This window comes from Rhodnius prolixus, unplaced genomic scaffold (assembly GCF_049639745.1).
Source record: "Rhodnius prolixus isolate KJV_2025 unplaced genomic scaffold, Rpr scaffold_3, whole genome shotgun sequence".
NCBI lineage: Eukaryota > Metazoa > Arthropoda > Insecta > Hemiptera > Reduviidae > Rhodnius > Rhodnius prolixus.
In genome coordinates, this window is record NW_027411603.1 from 41,431,759 (window position 1) to 41,448,931 (window position 17,173).

Consider the following 17,173-nt stretch of genomic DNA (forward strand, 5'->3'; position numbering starts at 1 on the left):
CAAGAATTCCTTAAACTAAAATAAAATAATAAATTTGGGAATTACCACGAAAAATAAAGCTTTTACTCGTTCACACTTCATTAAGATTGATTGATGTCTTGAAGAATCACGTTGGATGGTGTTTATAGCAATGTACTTTTTCAGGGTTTGAACACTTCGGGAAATTAAGAGATGGGTACAACAAATAATGCAATATTACAAATTGTTCTTTCCTAAATCAAGTAGCTTACTTCATTCTCATGATCTTCCATTAAAACGAGGGCTTCCTCCCTCGAAATAGATTTTCTTAAAATATTTACGAAATGGTGTTACTTCAGGAAATTCGTTTATTCGAGGCCTCTTTGTAGGACGTGAAAGATCAAATTTACTGTTTCTTTCAGGTTGCGTGAGATAACCTTTTTCACAGTAAGGTTTTAGACCTGGATATTGTTACAATTTTACATCTATTTCTCCAGTTTTGTAGCGACTTTCACAAAAATGGCTCAACGAACTTCATTTAATATTGTAATAATATATTTATACTAGCATTTTCTGAGTTCTGCGTGAGCAACAATTACTTCGTCTTCTTTAATAGTTTTCTGTAACTCTTGAAGTCCATTGAAGTAATAATATTTAAATGGTACAGCTGAGGAGGAAGCTTAATCCAAGCTTAGGAAAGTAATTACGGAGAACATGGAACATAGTGGAAGTCACAGTTGCCCCTCTTGTAACTTCTACGTCTGGAATCGTCCCTAAAGACCTATGATGGTATCAAACTTCTCAATTATCATCCCAACTCAACCCCATTTGTATTCAAATAGCTCGAAATTTTGGCTATACACTATATTGAGTGGTTATTCCTAAATAGTTATTGAAAGTATACTTGGGCACAATTCGATCCTTTCAATAAATGCGCCAGCAGTAAGCTAAGGAAAGAATCATATCAAATTATTATATTTTGAAAGCAACCAGAATTTAGTTAAAAAGCAAAATTGAAGCAAATTTAAAAAAAGGGATATTTCTTTAGTTCTGATCCCGTATATATCAAATTTCGTCAACATTCAATTTGAATGATTTAGGAATCATTAATCATACAACAGCTTCACTTAATTTATAGCTGTAGCATAAATTATAATTCAAATAGATTATAATTTTCTTTTAAAAAGAAGTTTTGGCCATGGCAAAATGCGAGCTATTAAAAAAAAAGAGATTTAATGACAGGGAAATACTTCCATTGTGTGTAATTTATGGGAAAGAGTGGAATTACCATATTATTTTGGGGCAGATGTCCAGTTATAAAGGAATTCAGATGCCCGTTTTTCATTTTGGCTAATTAACTTCATTAATATGAAAAGCTTTTTTCTTTTTTGGGACATATTGAAACGTATCACAAATTAGCTCCAAATTAAGGAAATATGGGAAGTAATAAATGATAGGTACACAGTTCCGGAATTAATATTCGAACAGATTTGCGCATTTTATTATTAATTATAATGGTTTAATTGGGGCTTTGATTCACAGAAAATGGGTGTCATCGTTTGTTTTGAAGTTTATTGGGTTACTTGAATAACATTATTTTGTGTATATTTACCCTTATTTTCTTGTTTTCTCCCAATTTGCAAACTTTATGGAAAAGATACGGTATGAAGTAGGTAGAATGCAATTTGAATTACACATGTAAATTACGTGCATTTTTTTTTTGTAAACGGAACTCAAATTTCAGCTCCATTTTTTATACTTTTCTCACAAAGATCGCTTAGTTACAAACTTTTACATTTTTTTTTCGAGTTTTGTCTCGTTCACTACTTAATTTTAAGAGCGATCCAAACAAAAATATTCTAGCATAGATTTTAAAAGAAGCAACCATGACATAAAGGTAGAATTTAAATTAACAATTGTAAAGAATGCGATCATAAGTTTGTGATTGTAAAAGGTGTACTTGGAAAACAGTTCTAATTAGATCAGTAACATTGCCGACGAGGCCAGCCAAGTTACAAACTGTTAGCACATCAAGTTAGATCCTCCTCTTTTTTCGGAGTCTTGTTTAAGTCTTTCAGTATCTTTCAACATCAAATACAGCTCGGAGAGAGATGCGAAATGAGATAGAAAGTCTAGCAGTTTATATTTGGTGTCGCAACGGTGCTCCGTTATCAATTATTACAAAATTAATACACGTTCCAGAGAGTAGAGCTTTAACAGTAATTTCCCCAAGGATAAGTGAAAAGGAAAAACTGGATAGAAAATATACTGAGAATTCATTCAACGTCGTCTGTCGCTACTAAATAATTTCATGTAGAAATTGAATTAAGTTTTACCAACCGTCTTTGCTAAACTTAAGATACAAAAAAAAAAAAAAAATGATCTAAAATTCTTATTATCATACAAAAAGTAAATCTAACCTTTTTAAGCAATTACTGTGCAAAAGAATGATGGATTCATTTATGTACCTGTAACAAAAAGAGAGAAGTAAAGTTAATAATTTCTATATAAAAGCTCGTATTGTCAGATTTAGACTAAGTTAGGATTAATATTAAAATAGATCTTAATTATGGGTTCAGAGGAAAGAACTGCGCAGCAGTAAATTGCCTGAACTCCTTTAATACGGCTTCTTCAAAGGCTCACTCTTTCACAGCCTGAATTCCACTCAGACACAATCAAAAATCTAGTTTCAAATTCAGGGAATTTAGGAGCTTTTAAATTTAATAATTTATTCAAAATTCACTGTTATTTGGCAAGCTTGTGTAGTACAGCGGGCACAATTTGTCCCGCTGTCGTGGGAATGAATTATGAATTAAGAACCACAACACACAATCAGAAATGTTTCATGGGTATTTTCGGGTGTGTACAATAATTGGGAACTCATACAAAAGCAAATGAAATTTTGCGATATTCAATAGGAAGTCAAAATGAACGAAGTTATAAAGCACTAATGCCCTTAAAAGATATTATTTGGTCACAAAGAAACAAACAAAGCTTAGAAGGAGCTAGAAAGAATCACAATGTTCGAAGCTCTACACAGAACGCTAATATTTCTCACGAAAAAAATGCTAATCAGCTTAATTATAAGCTTACTTTTTTTATTTTTTTATGGTATCAGTGTTTACAGTATTAACCAATCAACAACTTGTATTTGTTTTTAGCAATATCTGGCTGGTAGGTTTTTAAATATTGTAATGTTTAATAAATCTACCAAAGACGAATACACATAGATATTATTTGAAAATATTATCTCCTTAAAATAGAGGGGAACAGTGCAATATCTTGTGATCTCATTGAAAAACTTTTCTCTTTCTTTAATATAATTAGGGCAAACCATAACCACGTGTTCAAAATCCTCCGTCTCATTACATCTCCTACAAATAGGAGAGACCAATTTCACTATTCTAAACAAATATGACCAACAAATACCATGGTTTGCTCGCAATCTATTTATTATGGTAACAATTCTTTTACCAAAATATCCATCTTTACACCATACTTTATGGTTAACCTGTGGCACCATGGTTTTGTAAAATAAGCCCTTATCCGTATTTTCGAATTTCTGCTGCCATTTTTCCATTATTTTTCTTTTTACCCAGCCCTTTAAATCTGATGGTGGAAGAGAGATCGCTAAATACTCACCAGAACTACTGGCCTCCTTAGCAAGTTAATCTACAGTTTCATACAATATTCTTGAAAATGATTATGAACAACTTGCTTCACACCTCTGCTAAGACCATTTATCCATTATTTTTTTTTTTAGATGATACAAAAACGGTAGCTCGGAACTTGAATATTTCTTTAGCAACTTTTTATCTTCGATACTTCCAAAAACACTTCAGTTCCTGAAGAAGGGCACTAGTGGTGCCCGACACGTCGAACTTGAAAATGCAAATGAGTACTTCTTGGTCACAAGCCAACTTACTTACAACTTCTATATGGTATCAACGGTCAAACATCTAATTTATTAATCCATTTCTTTTTATTTTAGTTTAAATTAATTTTGTCACTGTTAAGTATAAATGAGACTAGTTTTTCGCACTAGTTGATAATCAATAAACTTTCAAGTTAACCTGTTATTTTGAGATGCTTTTATTCTTTTCTGTGCCAAAATCAGTTACAGGCCAAAAAGGTTTTTCTAAGTTTATTTCGAACCTTTTTTTATTCTCAAATTTACAATATTTTATGGCCCCCTAAGCATTTCTTGCATCCGGGGTTTTCAAGAGTTTTAAAGGTCGGTCGATGGTAAGCGAAAGTAACTTTTCTCATGACTATTTGAAGCTGTAGAGGAGGACCAGGCTGAAACTAGTGGGCTATTTAAATATGTAATGTGAAATGCGCAAGTAAGTTAGACCACACTAAACTAGGCTGGGGCATTGGTGAATATTTAATTATAAGGGGAAAATCTCACACATGGGATTAAGCTTTGGACCCTTATAATATGGTTCCTTGCCTGCTACGGTGCCCTAGTTACCCTAACTACATCTGAGTACCAAAAATATTCATCATGTGAATCACCGACGACAGTGTTGACTACTGGGGTCTGTCTGATACGACGACCACACATGACATAGATAGATTTTTTTCCCCCACTCGGGACTACAAGAGGCTCCCCAAACTTAGAAGCTGCCCACAAGTTCCATCTCACCCATCCTCCTTAACTACAGGTTTCCTGGCCCATACATCCAGGTCCTCTCGCCTGCAGTGGCGGAGAACGGAGACCTGTTATTTTTTTTTTATTCCATTTCTCTTCGTCCTCAAACCACAAGGTAGGCTGCATGAGTAATGTTCCACGAACTCCTTTTGTCTGTATAACGTATTCCCCCCTCACTTCTACAAACGACAGTGAGTACTGATACTGGCTACTCCAACCCACACTCTACACAAACACAAACCTCCGACGATATTAAAACAAAAAAAAAGCCACCTCTCTGGGCCACTTAGTCCAAGAGAAGAAGTCACACAAGGCCTGCCCAATTAAAACTTGACCTAGATATATAAACATTTCATCCCTAACCCCATCCCGTCCGTATCCCCATTAAACCCTGGTTCCATCCCATCCATCTGCCCACTTCTACGGACATAACTACCCGAGTGGATACAACAACCTGCCACTCTAGCTCTAAAACTATAAAACACCAATGTCTGCACACAAATTATATCTTTCATTGTTTTTTTTTTGACCTTCCCTCCTATTTTTCATATTACTATTTTCTCGGTTTCTTTCTACCGAATACTCGGTATATTTTATTACTGAAATGAAAAGGAGAAATATTATTTTGGCAAAAATTTTGTAACAAAAAAGAAGAAAATTAAATTCTCTTTATGGGTTAACTAAAAATAAATTAAACTTGCTTGATTTATAATTCTGCCACCCGTTTTTAGAGGAGTTTTCAACTTATATATTGTCCAACTAGTTCAATTTGCTGGCAATATTTATTTAAAAAATAAAGATTTGTATGTAGCAAGCACCCCTGGCCGTGTTTTTGACTTCTATTAATTTTTCCTTCAATTTTACCATCAATTCTTAGATTAAACTGTTGGTAGCCTAAACAAGGAGAGAAGGCTAGGCTTTAAAGTCAAGCTACGAACATATACTCAAAGGCTAAACAACAATTAGACCATTGAAAATTGATTTTTCAACATACCGGAATGCAGAAATAACTTACAAGACCATCTGCCAGCAGAAAGTATTCTCTAGTAGGAATGACAAATGAAATTTTGGTAATAAAAAGAGATTTCTAAACGACGAATTGATGTAGAAGAATCGTATGGATGGTCCACTACTTTACAGATGTTTTCTAAATAAAAACTGTCATAATGTAATGTGTCAAGCAGTTATAAAAAGCAGGGGCTACAATGTTCTGTTTGGGGGCACCCTATGTTATGTTTTTTAAACGGTCTACATTACTGTACCATGAATGAACGAACAGTCGTGAGCGGAAAGATGAAAAGAACTACAAAATACTAATTTGTTTAATGTTTAGGTCAGAAATTTACAAATATAATTTATATTCTAAAATAGGAATGCCAGATTTATCTCACTTTAAGTCAATTGTATTGAATTTAGGTAAAATTTGCCATTAAAGATCCTGAAGACGATTGAAACAGTTCCACCAACCTATTCTATTTCGATTCTTCCTATGAGAAAAGTACACAAGTTCTTGAAATATTAATTGGCTTTATGAGAGACTTATGAAATATTTCTATACAAATTTTTAAATATAACGTAAAAATCAATTGAACGTTTATAACCTCATGGAAAAAAGACAATTTGAGTGTAAACGTGGGGCATCAAATTGCTGATGCAACTAGTTCGCATTTTAGTTAGTGAAAAACACCAGAATAGCGTTGCGTAATTTGCACAGGCCAAAAAAAAAGACGTACTTTATTACAAGAAGACTAATTTCTTGAGGATTGTGGGGATTTAAAGTTCAGGGACTGGGCATCTTCACTTAGAATTCTAAATGGTTCTTCTCTAACACAAGTCAAGTAGTTCCCCATATAAGTTAGTATGGTCAGATAGGCACAAAGTTCGCTTTCTGATGCCAATTACTCTGTACACCTTAAGAGTGTAATAGTGTGTGCAGCCTCTGAAATGAGAGACTACCTCGGCCAAATGAATAGTTACCCCCTTTACAAGAGAGGACAGTATCTAGGACACTAATATCTTAATGAAACCATCAAGGAGCTACTGGTTATACTAGGAGTCCTAAAACTAGCTGAAGAAAGATGATGATGATGTACTATGAATGAATGGATGATGACCTCTCTAAAGTAATATGGGAGTTCTACTCAAGCACTTTCAGTTATATGAATAAAAGCTGGCTTCTTGACTTGTGAATGGAAATCCCTTCAGAAGTTTTCACGTAATAATTTCACTCAGTATTTACATTTATAATATATTTAAAATATTATAAGTACCATTGACTTTTATACTAAAGAGAAAACCAGGTTTTCCGAATTGACGGATTACGATTGATTGACTTTAAGGTTTCATTACTTAAAACATGATAAGCCAAACATTTCAGTTTCTATGCTAATTAGATCAAAACTGATTATGATATTACAGGAAGTGATGACAAAGAAAAGGCAGTAAAAAAACATAAAAGATTTAGACGAACAAAATGAAAACTCCATGACTGTCCAGAATGGTGTAAATTGGTCCAGAATATGATTGTCTGCAGTGTATAGAAAGACAGAAAGAAAAAAGGAGTGAATTCAGGAGAGCAATAGGAACACAGGCCACGTTCCGAGCTTACAGCAACAGCTGCCGTGCGTTCTTTAGACTACAAACGTGTAACGTTTAGAAATGCAAGATATTGTTCGCTCTATTTCTTGAGTGGTAATGCTAGGCACATTGTTAACTTTTTTTTTGTTATTGTACACCACTATTTTGTTTTGAAGTTCAATAAAGATAATGGAAAATAATAAAAGAATAAGATAAAATGTAACCTTTGTAATGGTGGAATTATTTTTGGGGGATAACTTGAATCGTTAAATGCACTAATTGTTAAGGAACGTTCATTCTAAGTGATAAAAATCTGCATGGAAGTTATTTAGCGGAGAGATGGTTTCACCACAAGTATGGGTCACAGCTAGCTCTTTAGGTATGGACAAGACGAACTATAACAAGGGTTGGAGAAAAGAATGATGATAAGGATTTGTGGTTCAACACTTCCCAGTCCAAGGCTGGAGATCAAAAGGTAACCCCAAACTGCTAGAAAGGGGATGTGGATGGAATTTTGATTAGTTCCAATGTCCTTTTCCCTCGGAAGAGGTTTTGACGTACCCTCCCCGGCTGAGTTAAGACAAACTCAAGAATATGTTTGAACTGTGCTGACTATATTTTGTGAAATTAGAGTTTAGGCATCTATATATCCATCGAAATGAGCAGCTCTTTGTGTTCTTTCTAAATAAAATTCTCATATATTTTAGCGATATTAAATTTTGTTTGTTTGATTACTTATTATTAAAAAGATATGCATTTATCATTTTTTCTCGTAGTTATATCGTTTTAGACTTAGGAACATGTTTTCTGCAAGAAGATTTTTAATGAATTCCCTTAAGTACATACTACTGGGAGTTCTTGTTTTTGTACCTACCACAATGGCTAGCCCAAGTTGGGTGATTGGGCAAGATGGCAGATGGACAGGTTGTAAGGTGGTCATGTTAAAAAACTTAAAAACCTTAAAGTTCAAAGCTTCAGGTGTTTATTGTTTAAATGAATCACATTCTTATTCTTTAACTAAGGAGCGATGTGAATTGAGGAACTTCCAAGACTTTACCAAGAAGGCGCCATTTACACAGATTTGCTGAACCCCCTATATTCACTTAGCATAACGAAATTTTGCCTTATTTCCTGAGTAACCTCGCAAAGAATAGGACTGGATACTGCAACTACTTAGTAGAAAATGAGGCCGGATTTAAAAGGTTGAAACTCTTTGTATTATTCTCTTGGGAATGCTTGCTTTATACTTGCAAGCAATTCCTTATTCGATACAAGGAACTTTTTGTACATTGGGGGAGCGCACAATGGTCCCATTTTATACTTTTCTTCATTAGGAATGCCCCTCTTTAGATTAGATAAAACTGATTAGATCGCTAAGAGTTTTTGGAACCTATCTTAGTTAGGTATTCTCTCCAGTGCGGATAAAGAAGTTTTCTAGACATCAAATCACCTATCGCAATCCCAGCCTTTCTTTATTTTTATGGTTAATTGTGCGAAGGTTAGTAAACTCATCATTTTACGATATATAGAAGCAAGTTAATTTGCTAAAACACTTGTTCCTTAAAATATTCTGGTCTGTCAAAGATGCTTCAAGTTTAGTCTCTTACTAATGATGAGATTTATTAACGGTAATTATCATAAATAGTGAAGATCAAAGGAGGCGAGAATGTTTCACATTAACAGGATATGCCATCTTGAATATTATGTCACCATATGTTTTTTAGAAATAGTAATAACAGATGTCCCCCGAGCTAGGTAGGGTGGAACCATTTTTTCACTTTAATGTTATTGATTATAAAAATAATTTATGCTCGTGTAATAAATATTTATAAGCGAGGTTTTCAGTTATATTTCTAGAGATATGTAAACTTTTAAATACATAACTTTTTGAAAAATTGTTTTAAGGGTTAAGAGTGGACAAGCTCCTGTCATCTCCAGGATACAGCGCAGTGTAGTATTTAAAGAGTAGTTAAAGTGGCCTTAGTTCCTCTAAGTTCCAGCTACGACAAGCCTTTGCGTAGTTGTTATTTTGGACAGAGAGAGACTTGGGCGACGTATACATTGACGGCTTTGAAGCAGAGAAAGGAGTCGAGAGCCTAGGTTATATGAGGCTAAAACTAGATTTATAAATAACCTCCCGAGTTGAAAATGTTAGAAAAGTTAAAAATTGAAATATACAGAGAAAACAGCAGCATCTCCATCCTCCGTAAAACTTTTTTTGGCTCTTTGAAACATTAATTCCTACATAAAAAATACAAATAAAAACTTTTAAAGCCAACAATACCGCAGCTCTTTCAATTAAAATTAACAAGTCGACTTTACAGTGAAAATAGGAAACAATAGCTAAACATATAATTTTGTTAAATGGATTCTGGGTACTCAAGAATAAGGGAGGGGGGGCCTGTTTCAATGAAGCCCAACATTTAAATGAAGTTTTTGTTAGTTTAGGAAATAGCTTTTAAGGTTTTAAGGAAATGCCAATGGTATTTATTGTGATGTTGTCGGCGTCGGACTTTTCTCAAGGAGGACATGAAAACTCTCCACCATTTGCAGTCTCTTGGAGTGTGACAGTGTGTGTCGCAAACAATTTAGCAAGAGTACCTTGCTGGTGGTTGCTAAAGGCTCCTCCACCAAGAGAGAGCGGAGTCAGTGCCGACCACAAAACCCATGTTCACGTAGCCTTTGCGGGGGTAGTGTTGTTACCCGTTTTATCCTAGCTTCCAATGTTGGCCACACCCATAACATCATCAAACTTGTAATTGAATTCCTTGCGTCAGAGTATACTAGCTTTCAGAGGGGAAGGAAGTGAAATATCCCTCCTCCTCAACTGACGAGGACGCTCCGCTACCACCCACTAAGTTTTTGTACAGCTTCCACACTCCAGTCTGGAGAACATCGCCTCAAAGTCTCCTCTACCAACTCCATCCAACTATTCCCTTCCTCCAAGATCTCCTCTTTACTCTTTCAAACTTCACACAAACTATACCTACATAACTGACGGAGGCCTTCTTCCTTACTGCTGCCATATCTTGTGTAAACCATACTTTATTAATTTCGTTCAGGGGGCATTTTGCTACAACTTTTCAAACATAGTCAGTCACCGATACTTAACACCGCTTGCTCTTGTAATGTACGTTGTCACTGAAGACTTATTTTGATTACTTTGAGGGTTTCTTTTACGGAACTTTACGCAGTAGGAAGGACTAAAAAATCACTTAACAACGAACGATTTTAGAATGTGGGGTCCAATAAAATTCAAACGCTTCTATCATCGAAAATACTAAAATTTTCACAATACCATTAACGCTTCAATTTAAATTTTTATAACCCACCAAAAACAGTCTTAGAAATTCCTGTCTTTAATTTCAGATTGCTCGAACTAACCATGAAAACTTGAAGACACTCTTATTCCAATCCTCTTGTCCGTTGTCAACTAAAATCTCGTCAGAAGTGACACATAATTCTACTAGTAGATTAAAACATTCGCGATTCTCTCTTTTCTGAAGAGAGTGGTTAAAAAGGAAGGTTACTTAAGAAGTATTACCTTTGGGCTACTTCTTCTCAGCGAGTAAATGAGGAGTAATGTCCATGTTACAGTAATTGTTGCAAATCTAAATGCGGAACTGAATTTCTAAATTCGAAGAAAACTGACTGGAAAAGTGCCAATTACTGAAGAGACTTTTAGGTTTGTTTCACGAACGGCATTTACAATTTTAATTGCAATTTTTATAGGTTATTAGATATATAAACCTAATACTTATAATTGAAACATTTTGACAGTAAAGTTAATCAACGGTACTTCTAGGAGAGAGTTGGCTAGATTCATTTTAAAGTGATTAAACGTTCGGATTTTAAAGGAATAAGTTAATAGAATTCTGGTGTGAGTCTTCACACTAGATATTTTGTAACTTAAATTGTCTGCGAGATCAAAATTTGAAGGAAATACAAATTTTATTGGCAATTTATTTACTATTAAAACTAAATAGGTGTATGAAACAGAAATCAGTAACGAATGGAATTTACCTACCACAAACACTAGAAAAAATGCATTTATAAGCTGCGTAAATAAAAATACCCAAAATAAAAAGGTGCTTGCAAAAACTGGTAAAGAAAATAAACTACTTGAGTGAGATGTATCTACCCACATATTTGAAGATAAATAATACCAGGAGTGTACGTGTTGAGTAAACTAACAATATTTTTCTCGCACCAAGAGATTGTACTAATAAATAACAGGCATTTTCTTTTTCTTTTTTTTTTATGTAACATCATTTTATTAACCCAATTTCCTTTTCCGGAATATAAAAGAATGTCGACTTAATATCATTTTTGCTTTTCCTAGCTACTCATTCAAGAGGAAGTATTGCGTAACAATTCCTAAACAAATAAATCAAATTACATTTATAATGCTAGAAATTCCTAGAATCTATTTCTATAAATTTTTCTTTTAATAAGGATCACAAAAGTACAAAAAAAACCTAATGTTTCCACTCAGTTTGTGTGAGGGCAAAATGGTTGTTAGATCTTAAACGTTAACTGCGCAGAATTTCGATCTTCAGGCAGGCAATTTGTGATGTGCATATCTTGAAAACGTTGAGAACATATCTTAACTCTCAGTGGAGTTATAAAAAGTTCAGCATTACTTGGTTGAAGTTTGCCTGTTTAGGGAAGGTTATCTAGAGAAATAGAAGCGTTACAGTCTTCCAGGAGGATTGTTTAGGACAGTGATGGCGCGAACCTATGACCCGCGGGTCAGACACTGACCCGCGCAAGATTTTTCACTGACCCACAATTGCCAGGCAACCATTTGTTTGTTTACGCGGGTTGATTTAGATTTTCTAATTGTGTGGATAATTTATATTCTATCTGTATTCTTTTCAATCACGCATTGACATAAAAGCAATTTAACTGCTATCTATAACTTTTTGTTTGACCATTACAGTTCTAAAACGCAAAAGACGACAAATGCTTTTGTAGTATTTGAAATAAAGTAAAAGTGTTTACAAAATATCTAATAAAAATGTATAATTTTACTCATATTTTGTTTGTTAAAAAAATCGACAACCCAAAGGCAAATTACCATATTTAGATTTTGTCTTCTGATAAAACACACTTTTGTAAGGTTTTGTTCAGTTATGTTTGTGAAAAGAGACTTCCATAGTACTTGTTTCGTCCCGTTTTACCCGTTAAGCCAACTGAATTTTAAAGATGTTTAGTTTTGAAAATATTCAGTTCAAAAATTTTTAAACTTAACTGTAGTTGAAATGGGCATTAGTGACCCAAGAGCTAGTACTAAAAAAAAAAAAAAAATGAACCAAATTTGACCCACGTCTCAAAAAGGTTCGCCATCCCTGGGTTAGGATTACTGTTTGTGGATCAAAATCCATAATATTCATTTTAGCGTCAGAAAAAAAAGAAGCTTGAAAACAGTTTTGCTGAACATGATTACCACACATTTTAGGATTGAAGAAAGCAAAGTGATGGAAAAGGAGTAAGAATTAGATAATGAATATTAACGATTAATATTGTGCCTATTTCTACATAAAATAAATGCAACATTACAGTGGAAACGAGGTACGTGGATACATTCAGTTTTTTTCCCCCTGCAACGCAGAAACAATAAATTAAACAGCAGAAGTGCATTTAGCTAAAGTTTTCAACATCCCTGACCATCATAATTACCACTTTGTAAAGCATTTTAAAGTGCTTCATAGTTATATGAATTGTAGCGGAGACGAGAATAATAGAAATGGAAAATTAAAAAAAATAAATAAAAAAAGTCAACGTTACGCAATAAAAAAGCTCTGTGTGTGAGTGAGTTGTTCTGTACAATTGTAAGGTCTAAATAAAAGCGGTATTTTTACCAAGTTGGTGGCCAAGTGGTCACCGTTTCGGGTTCCACCCCGTTTGACCGCTCATTCGAACACAATCAACCAGACAATGGGGGCCCTCCACATACATTTTTCGTTCCTTCTTCTATGTGGCCTTAAAACATCTATCAACTTACTACTACCCAACTTTACCAAACAAGACTTTTATCTATCATTGTATTAAGAGCGTTTGCGTTTTTATTGTTACAAAAGTTTCGTCATAAAGTGACCGAGGCAGATTACATGCCCTTATTAAATGATTTATCGCTCTTAACGATTTCTTTTTTCATTTTTTTTTTACAAAATCAAATCGAATCTAATTTACACAGCATCCTTTTTTTCCCTCAAATACAATGGAGGACAATGACAAATGTTACATCAATTGTTAGAAAAAAAAACAGATCTGAGTTTTATTAGTCAATCCGAAATATATTGTTCCAAGTTAAATACACTTGCCAATAAGTTTGTAATTTAAAAAAAGAAAACTAAAAAATCTAACTTCAACTTAAATTTCTACAATTCTAATATAAATTCATACCCATGTAGGATGGTTATATATTAACAAATACTAATAAAAATATTCCATTAACAGCACAAATGTGCTTTCCTACTGACGAAGTAATTACGATATGTAAATTTATCTCATCAAGCTTATTTGGCACAAAGAGACAGCCTGAAGATGCTGACAAGAGATCTTACAACCCTTTAGTTTCATTAGACTTGAATAAATAAACAATTCACTGAATTAACTGAGCGGACTCTCTCTTGTAAAGGTAAAGTAATCTCCCTCCATAGAACAGAATATTAACAACAAGAAGGCTGGTGTTAAGAAAAGTCGAAGAAAATGTTTTTGTCACTTTCATTAAAGGCATTATATTTGTTGCGAATGTTATCACAAAAAGGTACACAGTACAGTTAGCAAAATATGGTATATTTATCAAGAAAAATTCCGATTAGAGGCACTTCTTTGGGAGAGGATGATAATCCTCTAACAAGCTTTTACTGTTTATTGTACTGTTTTCGTATTTATATTAACAACACCAATAAAATCTAAATTTGAGACTGAATGTCTAAAAATCGGTGCCCCTTTTTACCAAATAGATTTCTCCCTGATTTTGTGCTTTTTCGCAAACGAAAATTTTATTTCGTTTGATAGTAATAACAAATACAAATCTACAATCTTTTAATTGAAATATCTTTCTCGAGAATTCGATTGAGGGTAACTTCTGAAAGAGAAGAGTTGGATGTAAAGAGATAAGAATTAAATATGTCTTAAACGTTCCAAGTTAGGTATGCTATGGTGGGCCGAAGCTAGTACGAATGTTATTTCTATAGGCAATAAAATGGCTATGATGGTGATTAATAAGCGGTTATGTTGGGTTGAGCAGTGGCACATATTGTTAAATAAGCATAATGTATGTATGGAAGCTAATAGGCTTTTGGCGGAACGGTGGAGTGAGCTATCTAGTACATTAATGAAGGCTATTATTGTTGATCATGAAAAGTGTAAATTGATAGAAGCAGCTAAAAATAGTACACTACACATTCAGTTACCCCTTTTTAAACTTTTCACTGGCTAACCATTATCTGTGTACACAAAAATTTCACGATTGTAAACTAATTATAAAAAGTAAGATCAGATATGCTCAACTTGACACATAAACCCTGGTTAAACGATAGCACGCTCTTCTGCCCGCTTTGTAATTTGCCTACAGCTGAGGACCTTCATCATTTCATGGCGGAGTGCCCTACTTTGGCGGAGTTCAGAATGCGATTTTTTAATTCCGCACACTTAACTTCTGTAAAATGTTTAGAGCTGTTAAAAGGTTGCAACTGGGTTGCACTTAGTAAATTTGTGCACCACGCTTAAAAACCTGTATTTTGAGAAATGAATTTAATTTAATTGCAACTCTCTCCAATCACAATATATTTACAATATAATAATCTCAAATCCATTTGTCATATAATTTAAATTTAGTGTTTAATTTGTAACGAGAACTTTTGCTTAAAATATTATGTCTATTGTACTGTTATTGTACGGAGCTCGCCTGAAGGTCTTTGACCAAGGTATTCACGTTTGATAGATTTTTTAAGTACTTTTTCTGTTGTATAAACTTTAAATAAATAAATAGGCAATAAAATGAATATAAATGGTAAGGAGACAGAGGAAAGTTAGATGAAAAACGATTTCTTAAGATCCAGGATATTTATAATGAGGTTGAATATGTCTGTAAGCAATCAAACATTTGGTAACAACAACTTATAAGAAAGTTGGTCAAAAATTTGTGCGTTCATCTTACAAGAGATTTCCAAATATTCGGTGGACTCCGAACAATGAGTAAACAATAGAAGAAAACAGAACTACCAAAATAAAGAACAGAAGATTTGAGGAACATAATTGAAGAATGAATTATAACTATGTAATCTCCGAGGATTATGGATGAGAAATAAATGAAGTGAAGGGCAGCAAGAGCAGTGTAAGAGAGGAGGTAGTTGCAAGTTGCTACATACGGGGAAGAGTGGGGAGAGAAGCTGGGCCTAGAGCTCCAAGCGTATTGTTCCCAAATATCTTCAACAATGTTATGGCGCAAGAGGAAGATACACGGACGGAGGAGGCGGCAAGCTAAGCTTTCTTTTGTCTTCTGTCAAGTGTGCTCCATCATCGGAGCTCCACTCTCCAGACAAGCAAGTCTGTCTGGGGTGCTCTACTAGCTCTGTGTGCAGCAGCTTGAATATATCCTCGTCGCTCATCTGGGAGTCTATTTACTACACAGCCGACGTCAGATACTCTCCGTTTAGTCTGTTCATCGCGCCTTCATATTGTTGTAGTCTCTCATTCAAACTTCCTTGTACCACCATCTTGTGCAAGTACTCGAAAAGTCACTAGGCTTTTCAGTTAGATCTGCACAGCCTGGCTCTATTCTAAGGATTTGTTCATTGCAAATCAAAATTAGTATCTTCGATTTCGCTATTATATTTAAATTTTTTCATCAAAGCTTCTACTAATCAACATTAATTAGAATACTAATTCTAAGATTAGAAATTTTAAAATGACGTACAATTTTTGTCCACCAATCTGCTGCACTATTAAACTATTTAACCCATTGTTTGTCAACATATCCTTTATTATATCTTTTGAAATTATTGGGTTCCTAGATGACAAGTACCTTTCCAAATTATGCAACATAACGCTACAAACAATCTTACATTAATGTATTACTACAATCTTGTTTCCTCCATGGACCGACAAGACAAACAAGAGGAAAGCATAACTTAAACTCATGTAAGATTTACGTACAGATTAACTTCGGTCCAGAATCAAGACAGAAAACTGGTGTTTGTCCATCCTAGTTTTCTAAAAATTTGTTTCTATTTGGGATGTAAACGTGTAAATTTGTCTTTTCTTCAGTGCTATTAATATCTTCACATAAAGTAACTATATTTTGACGATAAAGGCAACACAACACACATTATACTTATAATTAATAGCTAGCATAGTGATTTTAAAGAGGCCGCATCAAAACCACATCAAGAAAACGAAAAAAAAAGAGAAAATGCCAACATTTAGCTCCGGTTTTCTATGGGCAATGTGGTTTCTTTGATCACGGACTATAGTTTGAAGAAATTACAACAAAAATTCTTCATTGAGGTTAAGGAGGATAACAGCCTTAGACTTGGCAAACAATTTTAATGGTTACGATATGAGAAAAGGCATTTCATGCGGAAACCTTTGAATGAAATAGCCACTCTTACTGACGGCAAAAGAATCAAAAGAGGAGCACTTAAAATATGCTGGCAGCCAGATTAGAAATTTAAAAATTGACGTTAATACATTTATATTTTATCTTCTCAAGTCCATGATTCACTTCAAATTATGCGTAGATTTTCTACTTCGTTGAATTGGCGCAACACACTCTTGAAAATTGATATCAAATGAGTACTCATTCAAAACTGACAGAATTCCATCATTCACACGTAACTTCTTCTTAACGGAGTGAATTTAACAAGAGGGATTACTCCTTTAAATTATTCAAACGACTTTACTCAAAACTTACAAGTACACATTGTGTTAGTATCTCTTGTTGACAAATCGTTTAAAGTAAATGCAAACTCT

General features: G+C 34.1%; 1 protein-coding gene across 4 annotated transcripts in view; it reads right to left on the reverse strand.

Moving 5' to 3' along the window:
• Window positions 1–17,173, reverse strand: part of Fas2 (neural cell adhesion molecule fasciclin 2) — a 390,652-nt gene that overhangs the window by 93,810 nt on the left and 279,669 nt on the right. Inside the window, exon 2 of one of the 4 annotated variants that reach the window (XM_074125197.1) lies at window positions 2,379–2,426. The exons of the other annotated variants lie outside the window; for them this stretch is intronic. The gene's annotated coding sequence lies outside the window, so the exon portion shown is untranslated. The remainder of the gene's footprint in view (window positions 1–2,378; window positions 2,427–17,173) is intronic. 4 annotated transcript variants of the gene reach the window in all.